General features: G+C 37.0%; 1 pseudogene; it reads right to left on the bottom strand.

Annotated features, from left to right (window-relative positions):
- Window positions 1-6,926: 6,926 nt before the first annotated feature.
- Window positions 6,927-9,049, bottom strand: LOC102879334 (annotated as a pseudogene).
- Between the last annotated feature and the right edge of the window lie 8,877 nt (window positions 9,050-17,926).

Below are 17,926 nucleotides of genomic sequence, written 5' to 3'. Positions count from 1 at the left end.
AATATCTTGAGGTATTCGGTTCGCTACTATCTTATTTAGGATTTTTGCATCTGTGATTGTGAGAGATATTGGTCTGTAGTTTTCTTTTTATGTGTTATCTTTACCAGGTTTTGGTATCAGAGTAATATGGCCTCATAAAATGATTTGGGAAGTATTACCTCCTCTTCAATTTTTTTGGAAGAGTTTGAGGAGAATAGGTATTAAATCTTCTTTGAATGTTTGGTAGAATTCATTGGTGAAGCCATCTGGTCCTGGACTTTTACTTTTTGGTAGGTTTTTTATGATCGTTTCAATTTCCATACTGCTGATTGGTCTATTTAGATTTTCTAGTTCTTCTGATTCATTCTAGGAAAGTTGTATTTTTCTAAATGCTAGTCCATTTCTTCTACATTATTAAATTTGGTGTTATATACATTTTAATAGTATTCTTGTATGATCCTTTGTATTTCTGTGATGTCAGTTGTAATTTCCCCTCTTTCATCCCTGATTTTGTTTGTTTATGTACTTTCTCTTTTTTCTCTAGTGAGTCTAGCCAGGGGTTTGTCAATTTTATTAACTTTCTCAATGAACCAGCTCTTTGTTGCATTTATTTTTTCTACCTTTTTTGTTTGTTTGTTTTTAATTTCATTTATTTCTGCTCTAATTTTGATTATTTCTTTCCTTTTGCTGACTTAAGGCTTCATTTGTTCTTTCTTTTCTAGTTTTTTAAGATGACGTGTTAGGTTGTTTATTTGGGCTTGTTCTTGTTTTTGGAGATAGGCCTGTAATGATATCAACTTTCCTCTTATGACCGCTTTTGCCGTGTCCCGAAAGTTTTGATATGTTGTACTACCATTATCACTTGTTTCTATGTATCTCTTGATCTCTGTTTTTATTTCTTCTCTAACCCAGTTATTCTTCAGTAGCATGTTGTTTAATTTCCATGTATTCGTGGTTCTTCCAGAGAGAGGAAGGGAGAGTGATAGAGGAAAGGAGAGGAAAAAATCTTGATTGTGGTGAAAATTTTCACATTTTTTTTATACTGAATTGTGAAATACAGCATTTTCACATATTATTCATGTTATTGTCTAAAGATATTGTCTAAATAAGTCACTCTTAATTTAAGGAGATGCAAATTATGTAGTGATTTTAAAGTTTATTTAAACTTGAAGGATATCGATTACCATGAAAGGAAACTAGCCATACCTTTATTTTAATATTTGATCTGAGTGAGTCTTGGAAATTTTGTTGGTCCTCACAAATCACATTATTTTTAAAATATAGCATTCAGAAATGGAAATTTAGAATAAAGAATGTAAAAGATTTCTAGCTTCACTTTTCTTTTTGTATAAAAATGATTTAAGAAAAAAAACAGAGAGGAAACTCCATAATTTTATCTTCAATAAAAATAAAAAATTGCCTTAGCTTCTACCTCAAACTATGAAGAACAGCTGCTAAGAATAGTATTTATATCAAGAGAGGATATTAAGGGAGATCTCATCACATTACAAATTTGGAGCAGTGAATAGAATACATCCAGAAGTAGATGGCATGGCCCTGAGAAGCTAAACAACAATCCTTTATTTGGGATTGCAGTTGTTGGCCTGCAATTTGGTTAACAGGAACATCTCCAGTCACGTTTGACCCAACAGTATGGAATGAGAAGAGCTGGCTTAGACGAGATGTGTTCATTCTCACCCAAAGCTTCTTTCAGCAAGGGTGGAGTGGTGTGCGTGCATCAGCTTTGCAGCTGCTGATTATTACGGCTGAAGAGTAAGAAAGAAATGCCAAATGAGCACACAGAACACTCGTGGATGTTTCAGAACGAGGCTTTGCTGATCAGCTCAAAGGGAAGAATTAGCATGGCCAGACTCTTTGTGAAATGTACCCTCAGGATAGAGTGCACAACAGACTTGCTGACCAGGAGTACTGGAGCAACATATCTGAATTGGCATTCCACATAGCCCGACTCACTTTCCCAGCACATTATTATTCTGTTCCATAACTAGTAGCTCACCTGGAGGAAAAGGCACCTGTTAAAAGATGAATAATCATAAGGAGGAAGCTATCAGCAACACTACCAAAAAAAAAAAAAAAAAAGGAAGCAAGAAATGCAATAGAAAATGACAAGTGAAACTACACATTTGGAGAAAAATTTTAGTAGAAAGTTGAACACATGAGTTAAGTATTTCTTTATTATATTATTAGACATTAAAATATAAACTTTTTGAAACAACAGGTGAAAATAGACACGGTGTATCCTATTCAAAAGGCAGACATAGACAGGGAGCTGAAAAAAAAATGAGACATATAACACAATCACAGGGAAAAAACAAAGTAGATGCAGAAAAATGTGAAATGTATATAGTACGAACACAATCATAGACATATACAAAAAGATTGAAAAGTATAGCAAAATAAAATGTCAAAGAACAAAGATTAATAGAAAAATAATATGCAAAAGATAGATAAGGAAAAGCCAATAAATGCACAACTGAGAATACCTAGGAAACTGGGGATGAAAGGGAAATTCAAAAATATATAGAAGAAACCCTATAATAAAAGAAGAACTCAATCTTTATCATGCTTGTATTAAAGTGTTGCTTCTGAATGACTAAATAATAAAAAACATGTCTAAATAATAAACAAATAACAGCTGTTGACAAGCGGTTAATACAGATCCACTACAGGCATAAACAGTAGTATTTTAGGTATGCACCAGAGTTTCTCAGTTTCTAGATTTCTCACCTAAAACTTTCATGAAAAAGCCTCTAGGAAGTATTGGAGAGCTGAATAAATAAATCTAAAGTATTATTATTATTCTCAAAGTAGGCTAGGCCGTGTCCAATTAAAACGTTTCACTCCTCTCTACTGAAGATATCTAAGAGATAATAGAGTTCTGACTAATCTTCCTTCCTTCCTTCCTTCCTTCCTTCCTTCCTTCCTTTCTTTCTTTCTTTTTTGACACACTTCTGGAAGTCAGTGACATCACCTACTCCCCTTTTGTCTCTGAGTAAAGCTGTATCCTCCTTTCCTTTCTAAAACTATGTAAAAGAGCAGATTTAAGAGACATTAAAATAATATTTAGTTTTTTAGTTCACAAGAAACATTTCTTCACAGCTTAATTGCATTAGAAGACAGCTTAATTTAGTACATAAATTATATAGATTATTCATGTATTCATTATATAATTATACTGATGAGTTTATACAGTCAAATATATTGCTAACCCAATATATTAAAATTATATTAAAAATATTTTTGCTTACTTTTTTGTACTCATTTCACAAAAAATTTTGTTGCAAATACATTTCTAGCATCTAGTATAGTTTTTTTTGGGTATAATCACTACCGACATAATGTTGTCTAGCAAAAAGGTTATGCATCAACAGTTTTCACTGAAATAAGCTGTCATCAGCACATTTCTTCATAAAATAATATTCATTAAAAATAGGATATTCTCTTAGCTAAAGTGACAGCTCATCACCTTGTCAATTTTCTATAATAATATACACTTTACAGTAAGGTGCTAACAAGACAAGGGGTAGCATTTCAGTCATCCGCTATAGTGTCAAAATGGAGACTAGATATACTGCATTCAAAGAAAAGATGCCAATTAAATGTACTTTCTCAACAGTAGGTGCTCCAGTACCATAGAATGTGATCTGTATCCTTGTTAACCAATATTAGATACTAGTGTTCCATTACTTTGGATTCTCATTCATTCTCTCTCTCTCTCTCTCTCTCCATCACTCTCTCCCTCTCCCTCCCCTTCCCCCCTACTCCTCCTCAGCATCAAAGAATGCTGAGACCTAGAGCCTAGGTAGACACACAGGAAGGGAGAAAAAAAGCAGAGCATTTATAATACAGAAAGCATAGTATATAAGATGGATATGTTTGGAGTCTGCCACAAATAAATTGAAATATTTACTACTGGTTAGCTATCTGACTTTACGTAAATAATTAACTTGTCAAGACTTGATTTCCTTTTATTAAAATGGGGATATTAATTCTACTTCATTAGGAGAGTATGAGAATTAAATGGAAGGTAATGTTTGTAAAGGGTTTAGCTTAGAGCCTAGCATATTAATAGGAGCCTAATAAATGCTAGATCTATCCATGTGTCTCACTTTAAAGATGCCATTATATTGAAAGGTGAGTTCACAGTATGATTTTTTCTCCTATGGATGCTTTAAGAGGTTTTTTCTTTGTTTTTCAACAGTTTAACTAGATGTAGCTAGTGGTGTTTTCCTTTGTATGCAAAAGAAATGCTTGCATTCATTGCTTTAACTGAATATGTGGCTTGAAGTCTTTTATCTGCTTTTAAAAATTCTCAAAAATTATCACCTTTCAACAAAAATTGTTTCTAGACCATTTTCTTTCTCCTTTGCCTCTAGAACTCCAATTATACCTATGTTTGTCTTTATCACTGAATCTAGTATCTCTTATGCCCCTTTCTATATTTTCAACTCTTTTCAAAATTATATGCTTCAGCTATGTCTAATTTGCTGGTAAATGCCTATATTACGCTCTTTTTTTCCCCTTTGTTATGAAAATATTAAAAAACACAGAAAAGTTGAAAGTATTTTACACTGAACACTAATATATCCACCAACTAGATTCTACCATTAGTATTATATTATACTTACATTATCACATATCTACAAATCCATCTCTTTCTCTTTAATGCATTTACCATTTACCATTTTGTACACCCACTAACAATATATGATATGTATATTTAAATGTATAATTAAAATGTATACATCAGTATACTTCCTTCTGAATACCTCAGCAAGTATACCATTAGCTAGAGTTCAGTATTTGTTTATAGTTTTTACTTTGTTTGAGGCATGATTTACATATAATGAAATGTACAGATCATGAATATTCATTTGCTGAGTTTAGATAAATGTGAATACTTCTATGACCCAACCCCTATCAAGATATAGAATATTATCATCACCCCAGAAAATTTCCTCATGCTTCTTCCCAGTCAATCCCAACTTCCACATCTATAAGCAAGCACTGTTATTTTTTTCCACCATAGATTAGTTTTGCCTATTTTAAAATGTCATATAAAGTGAATCATACAGTAGATATCCTTCATGTAAGACTTTTTTACATAGACTAAGACTTTTGAGATTCATCCATGTTAAGTATATTAGTTGTATTAATTTCTTAGGGTGGCCGTAAAAAAGTACCTAAAATTGAGTGGCTCAAAACAACAGAAATTTGTTGTAGACTAAAAATATGAAATTAAGGCATTGGCAGAGCCATGCTCTCTCTGATGGCACTGTGGGAGAATCCTTGCTTACTTCTGCTTTTGATGTTTGCCAATCACCTATGGCACTGCTTGGCTTGGAGATATGTCACTACTGTCACATGACTGTCTTCTCCCTGTGTATCTTCACATCATCTTCTCTGTGTGTGTCTCTGTATCCAAATTTCCCCTTTTCATAAGGACATCAGTCATATTGGATTAGGGCCCACACCAGTGACCTCACTTTAACTTGATTACTTCTTTAAAAACCCCATTTCCAAGTAGGGTCACATTCTGAGGTACTAGGGGGTGTGGACTTCAACATATCTTTTGAAGGGGGATAGGATTCAACCCGTAACAGTAGTTTATTCCCCTTTATTGCTGACTAATATTCCATTGTCTAAATATTTCAGTTTATTTTTAATCTATTCTATTAATGGACAATTAAACACATACCAATTTTGAGCTACTATGACAAAGCTGCTATGAATATCCTTGTAAAGTCATATTGTGTGTGTATGTTCATTTCTCTTATTAACTAGGAGTAGAATTGCTGGATCATAGGAAAAAAATGTATTTAATAAGAAACAGTCAGATCTTTTTCTAAAGTGGTTTTACCATTTTGTACACCCACTAACAATGTATAAAAATTTTGGTTGCCTTACTTTGTCACTGTACAAACATTGTCATTGTTGCAAGTAGTTTTTGTTTGTTTATTGTGATATTATTGTGACGAAAGAGCTTAGAACAAATTCACCAAAAATCAAAAGTTACATTGCCTTGGTGCAGATGCTCCTTGGTTCAGATGCTCTTGGTTTGGAAAACTCAGAGTAACTGCTGCTGCAAAGGTGGAGAACAAAGCAAATAGCCCAAAGCTGAGGCAAAGCGGGCCTCTATCTGTTCTACCAAAAGAAAGGGCAACTAAATGGTAGTGCAATGGTAATGAGTCCTTGCCAGAAGGAAGGTGGCCTGTGTGTCCTCATCTCTCTTGTGTGCAAGCTGGAGTTGGATGAAGGCCATTGTCAGGTACCTAGGGCTTCAGGGTCACTAGGGCCTGGGTAAGCAGGGAACAGTCCCCATATAGGTGGTAGCCAGGGAGACTAATACCCCACCACTGTGTGTGAGTAGATGGGTGCTGACTCTCCCAGCTATAATAACTCTGGAGGGTGTCCTCTCTACCAGCTGATGTGACATACTCCTCAAAGCTCCTTCAACACAGAAGCAACTGATTCTAAAATGTATTCTTTTTCCTCCAAAATGCAGAAATGATCACATCATTGAAGTTGTGCCCACAGGTAGAGGGCTCTAAACTTGAAGGGTGGAAAGGAACAAGGAGTGCTAGGCATCTGAGTATCTAACAGGCCACAGGGACTGTGGTCGTTTTTCTGGCTCTCTTGGCTTCCACCAAATCCTTGAGAACAGCCACCTTCTTGTCCTCTTGCCTTACGGTTGGTCCTGCCTGAGACCCCTAGAGAGCTGGGTGGTTGGGAGGTGGAGTGCACCCGTGCTGGGAAGTGCTTTGATCTTCAGAGTCTAGCGAGAACCTCAAGCCCCCTAGCCCGAACGGTGCTCCCTCACCATCCCACAGTGCAAGGAGAAGTGGAAGCTAACACAGAAAACAAAAATCCTCCCATCTCCCAGATTTCAGAGACAAATATACTCAAGAAAGTATATTTTTCAGTACTCAGTTGAAAGAATCTTTAAAAAAACTAACAGAAAAACGAAAACACAGTATTTTCTGTAAATGAAAACCCTCTTGGAACACAGGATGGGTTCTTTTGTTGATTACAACACAGCAGTACTGCATCTTGACAAGCCTAGGGAGAGCGGGCACCCACACACATGCGGCAGATGACACCTGCTTTTGTGAGCAGCTCCCTCTAGGTGGCGCACTTCAGGGCCGGATACCGCTCTTGTCCGCAGATGACAGCTCCCTGGTCTCATCCTTCAGTTGCTGCAGCTTCTGAAACTCTGGCGTGCTATCCATGTTCCTGATCTGGTTGTGCAGGCCAGAGAACGACACTGAGGAGTCGACGGCCTCGTGACTTTCAGCTGGGTCTGGTGGATCTTCTCTGTCAGCTGATCCATGACTCTTGCTACTTGGAGCACTGATAAGCACAGTTCTGTTGTCATGCTAAGCCAGGTGGTAGACGATGGTGGCATCACTGTCTTGCTCATGCTTGGTGGTCTATGGATCAGGTTCAGTGGTCTCTGCAGCGTAGTTTTCACAGTGTAAACTTGAGAGTGGCTGAGGTCCGGGAGCCCTTGTGCCATGAAGTACTTAGGACGCAGGGACTTGATTAGGTATGTCCATGGCCAAGCAGTTTATAGTAGGTGTAGACCCACATAGAGGTCTTGTTTGTAGAAAACGTTTTTAACGCACTTAGCATCCTGTCGAATAGGATTGACTTCCAAATGAAATCCACCTGGAAGTCATGAGTCACCTCCACAGGTGTACCCATACTACTCCACAGCTCAGTAGTGATCTCATCAGCATAATTATCAGGGACCTTGATGAAGCAGCTGATCCCTTTCCACAGGGGTGCTAGGTGCCCTTTCTACTGCAGGCTTATATCATTCCCCTGCTTGAGCTGCAAGTCTCTGAACCAAATTATGACTAAATCCTCATTACCAGATTCAGTCTGGGGCAAAATGAAGTAGGCGATTCTCTTCTTGTTAACACCTGGGCCCCACCTGACCCTGATGTTGTCTCAAATCTGGGACTCTTTCAGTTTCTAATTGTAGTCGGCCTCCAGCTTGACCTGATGGCCAAACATGTTCTGGTACTGGAAAGAGTCCTGGAACTACAGGAGGACCTGCTGTAGCTCCTAGTCCACCCCACCCTGCCTTCCCCTCTCTTCTCCAGCTTGTTGATCTGCTGGGTGGTGACCTGGCCAGTCCCAACGGCTTCTACTTGGAAGGGATCTTGACCAGCTATGATGAGATTCATTGGTTCAGGATGAGGGGCTGCCACTACAAGCTGTCCCAGTTGATGTCCTTGAGGCTGCTCTGACTGGAGCAGGGCTGCCAGCACCGCAGCACCATGACCATGTTGGCCTTGACAGAAATGCAGCCAAGAAGGAAGACTGTTTTGGCAGCCACAATTCTAACATTCCAGAACTGTCACTCCCTGCCCTCCCCCCGCCTCCCCAAAGGGACCCATCCTTGTGTATTTTTTCCTCACGAGGTAATTTATAATGTGGCTGAACAAAGTATATACATGTTGGTTATCGAAACCACTTCTTGCTGGTATTACAGTAAAGCTGGAAAGACTGATCGTTCGTTCCGTTTTAACTACAGGCATATATGGGGAGATCCTTCGCATAATAAGTGTCTTATTCTTATCTTCTTTGAAAATCATCTCGGCCAATAACCAGCTGGTCTTGGCCATGATGTCATCCACATTCTGTATCACAGAAGGCCCTGGGTCCGCCGACCCGCAGCGTGGGGCTGTCAGCTCACAACAACTGCGCAGAAGGGGCCTTTGGCGCAGCAGCCACCTGCAGAGACTCCCGGGGCGTCATCATCTGGCGAGGGAGGGTGAAGTCATTGAACTCGAGCTCGGAGCCCTGCCTGTCGGCGCGGAGCAGCTCAGCCTCCTGGATGTTCAGGAAGGTGAGCATCTCCGACCTGGACCCTTATGTCTCCAAGCTCCTGTGCCGCACTCGAGCCCGTCGCAGCGAGGCCTAAGTCACCAGGCCGAGAGAGAGAGAGCAAGTCATGCACACCGAGCCACCGCTGCCGCCGTCGCAGCCTAGCCCCTCGGAACTGCCTGCCCCTCTTGGAGCAGCTCCCAGCGGGAACCATCGCCGCTTGCACCTGTTGTAAGTAGTGTTAATTTTAACCTATTCTGGTGGGTGTGAGGTGGCCTCTATTGCATTTGTTTATTTCAGATATTTTGAGTTTTAGAATTGCCATTTTCTTTTGATATAAATTCTTGTTTTCTGGTTAATTTCTCCATCTTGTCATCTATTATCTTTATTAGTCACGGTTATTTTAGCCTATCTGAAAAACAATATCTGGATCACCTGTGCATTAGTTTCTATTGCCTTTTTTTAAAATTTTATTTTGTATACCTGGTAAATTTTTTATTGGATTATGGGAATTATGTATAAAAATATAAATTTCGGTTTTCTGGTTAATTTCTCCATCTTGTCATCTATTATCTTTATTAAATATAAAAGTAAGTAAAGATATACCACAAAAACAGGAACCATAAGCAATCTGGTAATAAAGTGAAATATAAATCTATGACTTAGCAATTCCATTTCTAGGAAGTAAGCCAAGAGAAGTGAACACATATGTCCATAAAATCATATGTATACAATAGTGTTCATGGCAGACTTTATTCATAATAATCCAAATTTGAAAATAATCCAAAGATTCAGTACAAAAATAGATAAAGAAATTTATATTTATACAATGGAATACTACTTAACAATAAAAAAAAGAATGAACTTTTGACTGATGCAACATGAATAAATCTCAAAAATATTTGTCCAAATGAATGTAGATGCTAAAGAGTAGTTATGTAAAACCTCATTTTACATGAATTCTAAGAGCACACAGATTTATTCTATGTTAATAGAAATCAGAAACCAGTTACCTCTGGGGTAAAGCAAACTAACTGTAAAGGAAGAATTTGTTCCTATTGTCTTTTGAGCTTATGGAGTATTTTTTAAGTTAAATTTTCTCTGCTCTTTTGACTTTTTAGTAATACTTGTATGTGTGTATGTCTGTTTGCTTATGTATATTTTAGTGGTTACTCTAAAGATTGCAATATACACGTTGTCTCGATGCAAATAATGTATTACTACTTAAAGAACAATCCAAGAGGAGATGTAGGATGAAGAAAATGTTCTCTTTATTAATTTGGGTGGTTGTTACATGGAGCTATACAATTGTCAAAATCATGAAACTATACATTTAAGGTATATGGCATTGTTTTTATGTGATTTATACCTCACAAAAGTTTAAAGTGCAGCAATACTTCAAAACAAATCTGGACTAAGACATTATTTTATTTGTTTCTTTATAACAGTAGATAATAGGTGCATACAACTAGCCCCCCTCTGCTTCCTAAAAAAAGACAGTAAGATTCTAAAGATAGAGCTGGGCTTTGCTATCTTATTTTAATGGATCAGTTAGTAACGTATAACTGAATATATGATTTAAACCACATTGAAAAGTTAGATCAGTGAATTTCTTCTTCCAATGGTAGTGGTTCTTACAGAACTTTTAATTTTAGATCCTGTGCATACCTCATAACATGTGTCCAAAATATTGAATAAACAGGGTGGAAAGAGTTTGGGTTTAAAAAGTAGAGTGTTTGTGCTTTGACTAGTACATCAAAACTACATAAAACATTAAATGAAGGAGTCATCTACTCAGGCTAAAATGACATGTATTCACAATTGTTTTGTGATTGGAACTGAAAGAAAATGTTACTAGAGCCTCTGGCCAAAAAGAATTTGAGAATATTATAAATATTTTCAATTATTTAAGGTAAAGATGGATATAATGTATGAACAGATAGGCATTCACAGTAGAGAAATGGAAACTAAAAAAGTGTCAAATAGAAATTTGAGAAGTGAGATGAAAAGTTCACTGGAGGTCATAACAAATTAGACAATAGAAAAAGTTAGTGGACTTGCAGATAAATCAATAGAAATAAGCCAAACCAAAGCCCAGAGTGAAAAAATATACAAAGAGCTGTATTGACTTCTTTAATGTGGGATAATATCAAGACATTGAGCATACATGGAATTAGAATCATAGAAGGAGAAGTTGCCCTAGAGAAAAATATTTGGAGAAAAAAACGGTCAAGTTTTCCAAGTTAAAAAAAATTATGAAAGCTTAATTACTTATTGAATACAAAAGCTCAGTGTGACTTGCAGAGTGAACTTTTCTTCTCCAGCAAATTGATGTGTTATTTGAAAGTTATGATTTTAAACTTTACTGAAACATAATTGAAAAAGTAAACTACACATATTTAAAGTATACAATTTCATAAGTTTCAACATATGAATATACCTCCCAAATTTCCTTATGCCTATTTGTAATTCTCCTGATCCCCAGGTAACCAGTGATCTGAGTTCTGTCACTAAAGGTTAGTTTGCATTTTTAAAAATTTTGTATAAACGAAATAATGCAGTATGTACTTCCTTTTTGGTTTGTTTGTTTTTCTTTCATTCAGCATAATTATTCGAAGGGTCATTTGTGTTGTTGTGTCTATCAATAATTCATTCCTTTTTATTGCTAACTACTATTCTTTTTAATGAATTATTAAAACACTAAACTGTGGTGATAGAAAAGTAATGGCCTTAAGTGGAAGGGTGAGGAGATTGATTGGGAAGGGCCTTGAGGGAAGTTTCTGTGGTACAGGTGCTGTTTTCAGGGTGTAACATTTGTCAGAACGCACTGGACTATATTCGGTCAATGATTTTATTTTAATGTTTCTGGTTACTCTGAAGTACTTTCTTTATGCATATTTTTAAAGTATTTCCCTACGATTTAACTCTTGTGAAGGCAAAATTTAAGGAAAGTGTATTTTATGACGGGCTTTATCAAAACACTCTAACTAAATCATTCATTACTTCCCCCTAGTTGTCTTTATGGAGATAAAAACCTATGTCCTAAACTAAGTATGCCTATAATGCCAATATATAATATATTAGAATGGAATTCTTATAATTTTTTTCTTTATCAATAAAATATGAAATGTCACACATCCCTTATATCATATAGACAAATTTTGTCATAAAAGTTAAGAAAAATTATTCAGGCTAAATTACAAATTAAATAGCATATTTATATTGAATGACAAATGATTGAAGTCTAGACTTGCACTTATTCATTTAACATTTATCAACTACTTATTGTAAAAGTAGGTGTAAGATTTTATATGCTTCACCTACCCCTGGATAGCTTTGGTATTTTTAATAGTAAATATTAGCTTATATAGAAAAGTGATTACATTTTATATGGTTTGGTATATGAAAGTCAATATTAGGCTGCATATAATTAAGCTATACTCAATATTGGAATAGTACTGAATATATTCAATACTCAGTATTGTGCTCAATATTGCACTAGATATTAAGCTATGTATAATCTAAGTAAAGGGTATTGGGTGATGCATGGACTATCTCTTGTAACAGACCCTTTTGGTTTAAATACCATTAATTATGGCAGAGCAAAAATGTACAATTTAGTGTCCATATGTCTTCGAAAACTAATTCCTCAGCCAGACAAACAAATCTATAGTGTCCCAGGCTTGAGTTTTGCTTCTGTATGTTTTGATCACTGTGACTTTCCATTAGAAGCTCAATATGATAATCACCATTTAATTATAATTTATCAACATATTTGCTCTTCTTACCGCCAAATTCCATCATCTGGTGCCTGAATCATCTAGGAGCCTCAATGCTGAGCTTTCTCGTGTGGCTCAGAACTCATAATATCACTTTTTTGAATGGAAGGAACTCTTCAGGGGCTCCCTTTGTCCCCAGAAAAAACACTACAGGATGAGATTTTTTTCATTTTTTGATCTTTGGACTCAGGGATGAATGGACATTAGTGCTTTGGTCAGGTTAGGAGAACTTGGCGTATCTGATTAGTAATTGATCCTTTGAACATACATTTAATTCCCTGGAATTGAAAATGACCAGAAAAAAGCCAGCCCCTTTGCCTTTCAAATCCTAAAATCCCTTGTCCTATCAGGCTTTCTAAAGAGTGACCCCTTTCTGTAAACCCTCCTTGCCTCTGCCTCTCTTTCCCTTGCTCACCACTCTGGTTGGTCAGGCCTTCTCTCTGACTCCGCAGACTGCCAAACTCATTCTTGTGTTCAGGTGTTTAGAATATTCTTCCTCAGATCTCTGCAAGGCTAGATATTTCTTATCCAGTCGCAGCTCAAATGTTACCACTTTTTATTTTTTTCTCAGCTTTATTGAAGTACAATTGACAAATAAAAATTAATATTTAAGGTGTACGTGATGTTTTGATGTACATATACATTGTGAAACAAACATCACAATCAGGCTAATTAACATATCCATTGCCTTATGTAGTTACCATTTTCTGTGTGTGTGGTGAGGACACGTAAGATCTACTCTTTCAGCAAATTTCAAGTGTACAATAGAGTATTTTAACTATAGTCACTGTGCTGTACATTAGCTCTTCAGAACTTATTCATGTTGCATAACTGAAAGCTTGTATTCTGACTGACATCTCATTTCTTCCACCTCCCAGCCCTTGGCAATTTCTGTACTACTCTGCTTTTCTGAGTTTAACTTTTTAAGATTCCACATATAAGTGACATCATGCAGTATTTGTCTTTCTGTATCTGGCTTATTTCACTTAGCATAATGTATTCCAGGTTCATACATATTTTGCAGATGGAAATATATCTTTTTTTTTTTTTTTTGGCGAGACCCGCCCTGCGATTCCCATATGCAAGTCCTTCTTCCTACCCCCAGACAGCCTCTATAGTGTTACCTGTGTTATATTTATTGAAGCAGTAACTCTTATCTAATTTGCCCATCAGTTTACTTGTACATTTTCTGTCTCCTTCTATTGAACTGAAAGCAGGGCTGTGCATTGCACATCTCCGGGAGTGTTGCGAATGCTGTTATTCTTAGTTCCTAAAATAGTGCTTGACACACAGCAGGTGCTCCAGAAATATTTGTTGAAAAACGAACTCTTGAACTTAATGGTTTTGAGAGGCTGGGGGAGCTAATGAATTTATTTTATCCATAATCTTTTTCGTTTTTATTGCTCTGCTGATTTCTTGCAAATAAAAACCCCCTAAATTGAAAACAGTGAAAATACTAAATTTCTAATATAAATTACAATGAAAAGAATCAGTCATTTAACTGACATGCTTAATGAAGAAATTGCTTAAAAACGATACGCTCATGTTACTGATATTTTAGTTCAACGTTAATGATTACAAGCAGAATGTATTTCTTTATCTTTGTCATTAACATTTAGATCTTTATTTGTGTATTAACCATAAATAACTAATATGCTACCAGTATGGGATATTACCCATCTTTATAAATTTTTTGTGATAGGACTACTTTGCTAGGTAGATTAAATTTCATAATAATTTATATGAGTCTATGAACCGAAAAAGTCAAACTCTAAATGTGTTGATGAAAAGTAACCACATTTTATTTAAAAGAAAGTAGAATTTTCTTTTCCAAAATTTCAAGCAAACAATAATATAAAGAATATCTGGATTTACAAATTAAAATTAAAAAAAAAAAACGGGATTATAAAATTTAAAATATATTATGTAGAATATATTTACTTTTAGCATAAAGACTAGGCATACATCTTTTTGATTTTCAGTTTTCTAAGAAGTATTTAAACACTGCAGGGTGAGTTTTTTTTCATTCTGCCTCATCTTTGGATTCAGGGATGAATGGACATGAGTGCTTTGGTCAGGTTAGGTGAACTTGGCATATCTGATTAGTAATTGATCCTATGAAAATACATTTAATTCCCTGGAACTGAAAACTACCACAAAAAACCCAACCGCAGTCTTCTCAACCCATCTACAAAATACAAATGCTGCAGCTAGTGAATTAAAACAAAAAATAGACATTTTATTACACCACAGCATTTCTTCCTTCTTCTCTGTGGTCTCATTTGAAGTCTGCTTTTTAAAACAGAAGTTGAACAAATGAATCCTTCTGTCCTCACTTTCAGTTGTCAGCAGTGCTTCAGTGTGAGATGAAATAAATTGCCAAGCCCTTTCATCTTCTATAATCAGCTCCGCGCAGCTGAGTCCACCCACAGCCCTGTGCACCGCCCCTGCCAGCACTTGATTCTGTGCGGAACAGGGAGTCTTTGTCAGGGCCCCATTTCCAACGCTCTACACAGGAGTGGGCTTGTTTTGGTTCCCCCATCTCTTTCTTGTTTCCTTGCTGCTTTTATCTCCTTTATCCTCACCTGCACAACTGAGGTGCAATCCCTTTTCTGTAAAAAAGTTGTTAGGGAGTAACATTATTTTAAATAAAGGTGTGTCTCACACAGGGTTCCCCACCCACCATGCAACACAGTCATGGTAGCATCTTTGCTTTAGGCGGATACGTATTGACGGGATTTACAAGTTGAAAATTGCTTGGAGGCAGCTTAAACCATACATTTACCATGTCAAACTGCTTCATTTTTAAAAGCACAGAAGCAACACATTTACATACATCACAAAGGGAGGACAGCCATGGAGATTTACTTACTATAGTCTAGATGTTATCTTTCTAGCACCCAATCCATGTGGGAGTCTATTAGGGAACAAAGCAGAGGATAACTGCTTGATGTAGGGGCTAGAAACAAATACCTGCTAGTTTTAGGGGATTTTTTGTTTGTTTGTTCGTTTGTCAATTTGTTTATTTATTGTCTTGAACTCATTCCTTGTAAGACTGTCCTTCTTCTATGTCATGTGATTCTAGTGGGGGCTTCAGTAGCTGATTCTTCCTCCTAGTTAGCAGCACTGCCGGTGCTTGCTGAGTGGTTACTAGGTGCTGGGCATGGTTCTAAATGCCTATCTCAGTTACTCGTGCAACAAGATGATGAGATTGGAACAATTTATTGCCTCCATTCTCCAGATGAGGAAACTGAGGCACAGATTAGCTAAACTGTTTGCCTAATGTCACATAGCTAGTAAGTGGTAGAACTGAGATCCAAACCTGGGTAGTGCGTCCCCAGACTTCTGCTCTTCTCCATGATATTCTAGTGCTGCTCTCGGGGTGGGCAGATGACCTGTACCCCAGCCCCCTGGATACAGAGATTAGTTCAGGTCTGGGCATGTGGCCCAAGAGAAGGGAGTTAGTTCAGGTAGAAAGGGAGATAGTTTATGGTATCTTCCTGCAGGGCTGATAGAGGACATCATGCCTATCACGTGCAAAGGTGGCGCTCTAATGATATTTATAGAGTTCTGGTCCAGCTGCCCCTGAATTCAATTTACCTCAGGATGTTCTTTAATGTAAGCCAATATGTTCCTTTTTTTTGTGATTAGGGCAACTACATTTCGATTTCTCTCACTGAGAGAAGAAAGGTTATTGAGTGGTACAGGGAAGAAGCAGAAGTTCCAAAAATTCCCAAGTAATGCTAGATGCTTCCCTCTCTGCCTATGCCTGCTGTAGCCCCATCAGGGCCATATTCAAATCCAAATTAGCCCTGCAAAAATGATAGGGTCCGCTTGGCTAAGCCACCTGATTTTTACAAAGAGTCTTTTCGAAATGAGAAGATATGCAGGCCTGGAAATATATGTTGATCTTTTAAATTTGAACTTCTAAATTTTAATTTTATCTCAAGTGTAAAGGGACTAGAAATAAATTAATGTTTCCCTGCCACTTTCTGGTGAGAGGGATCAATGACACTTGGAAACCAATTATAACAGCAACAGAGCAGAAAAGGCAACTCCCAGGGAATGTCTTTCTCTGGAGGGCTGGTGGACACCAATAGAAGGGAAGTTACTTCTCTCGGCTTTCATTACCTCTTTCCTGAACACCAAACTCTCCCTAATTTTTAATAACTCTATTACTATGCAAATGAGATATGTTGGAAGTATAAAATGAACATCTCTCATCGTTTCCTCTTAGTAGTTAACCACAGCGCTCCCAGTTGGGATTATGAAGAAAGCCAAAATGATGAATATTTGAGCTTTACAGAACTGCCTTATTTTATGGGAGGGGATTGTGCTGTATTTATGCCTTATCCCAGCATCAAACACAGTGCCTTGCACACTATAACAGCTAACATTTATGTGGTACTTAATATTACGTGTCAACTTGACTAGCCACAGGGTTCCCAGATTAAATGTTATTTCTGAATGTGTCTGTAAAGGTGTTGCCATATGAGATTAGCATTTGAAATGGTGGACTCAGTAAAGAAGACTGTGCTCTCCAATATGGGTGAGCATCATCTAATATGTTGAGGGCCTGAAGAGAAGAAAAGGCAGAAGGAGGAGGAATTTGCCACTTTTCCCCTGCCTGCCTGCTTGAGCTGGACATTTCGTTTCTTCTCTTCCTGCCCTTGGACTGGGATTTATACCTTTGCTACCTCCTGCCCCCAAGTCCTCAGGCCTTTGGACTTGTGCTAAATTACACCACTGGGTTTTCTGAGTCTCCAGCCTGCAGATGGCAGGTTATGGGTTTTTCCAGCCTTCATAATCATGTGAGCAGATTCCTCATAATAAATTTTATATATATATAGAGAGAGAGAGAGACAGACAGACAGACAGACAGACAGACAGACATAGATCTGTCTCTTTTTTTCTCTTTAGACATATATCTCCATAGAGAGAGTGAGGTATGTCTCTATATCTATATATCCTATTGTTTCTTTTTTTCTGGAGAACGCTGACTAACATAATTTATTAAGCACTTCCTAATCCAGGACTTTTTAAAGAACATGAACATTATTTAAACTTATTTTGTCCTATGAGGTGGGTTCTATTATTATCACCCTCATTTTACAGATGAGGAAACTGAACCACAGAGCTATTAAGTCACTTTAGCAGTCACCCAGTTATGAAGTGATAAAGCACGGATTTACCAGGTGATTAGCTCCTGAGGCCACACTGTTAACCATTATGTTATGCTGAAGGTGCCTAATAAATATTTGTTGAACTGAACTGAAATTTTTGAATTTACCATGTGGCTTGGCTAGCAAGGA

This window comes from Pteropus alecto, unplaced genomic scaffold (assembly GCF_000325575.1).
Source record: "Pteropus alecto unplaced genomic scaffold, ASM32557v1 scaffold20, whole genome shotgun sequence".
NCBI classification, from domain to species: Eukaryota; Metazoa; Chordata; class Mammalia; order Chiroptera; family Pteropodidae; genus Pteropus; species Pteropus alecto.
This window is presented reverse-complemented; position numbering and strand designations above follow the sequence as displayed.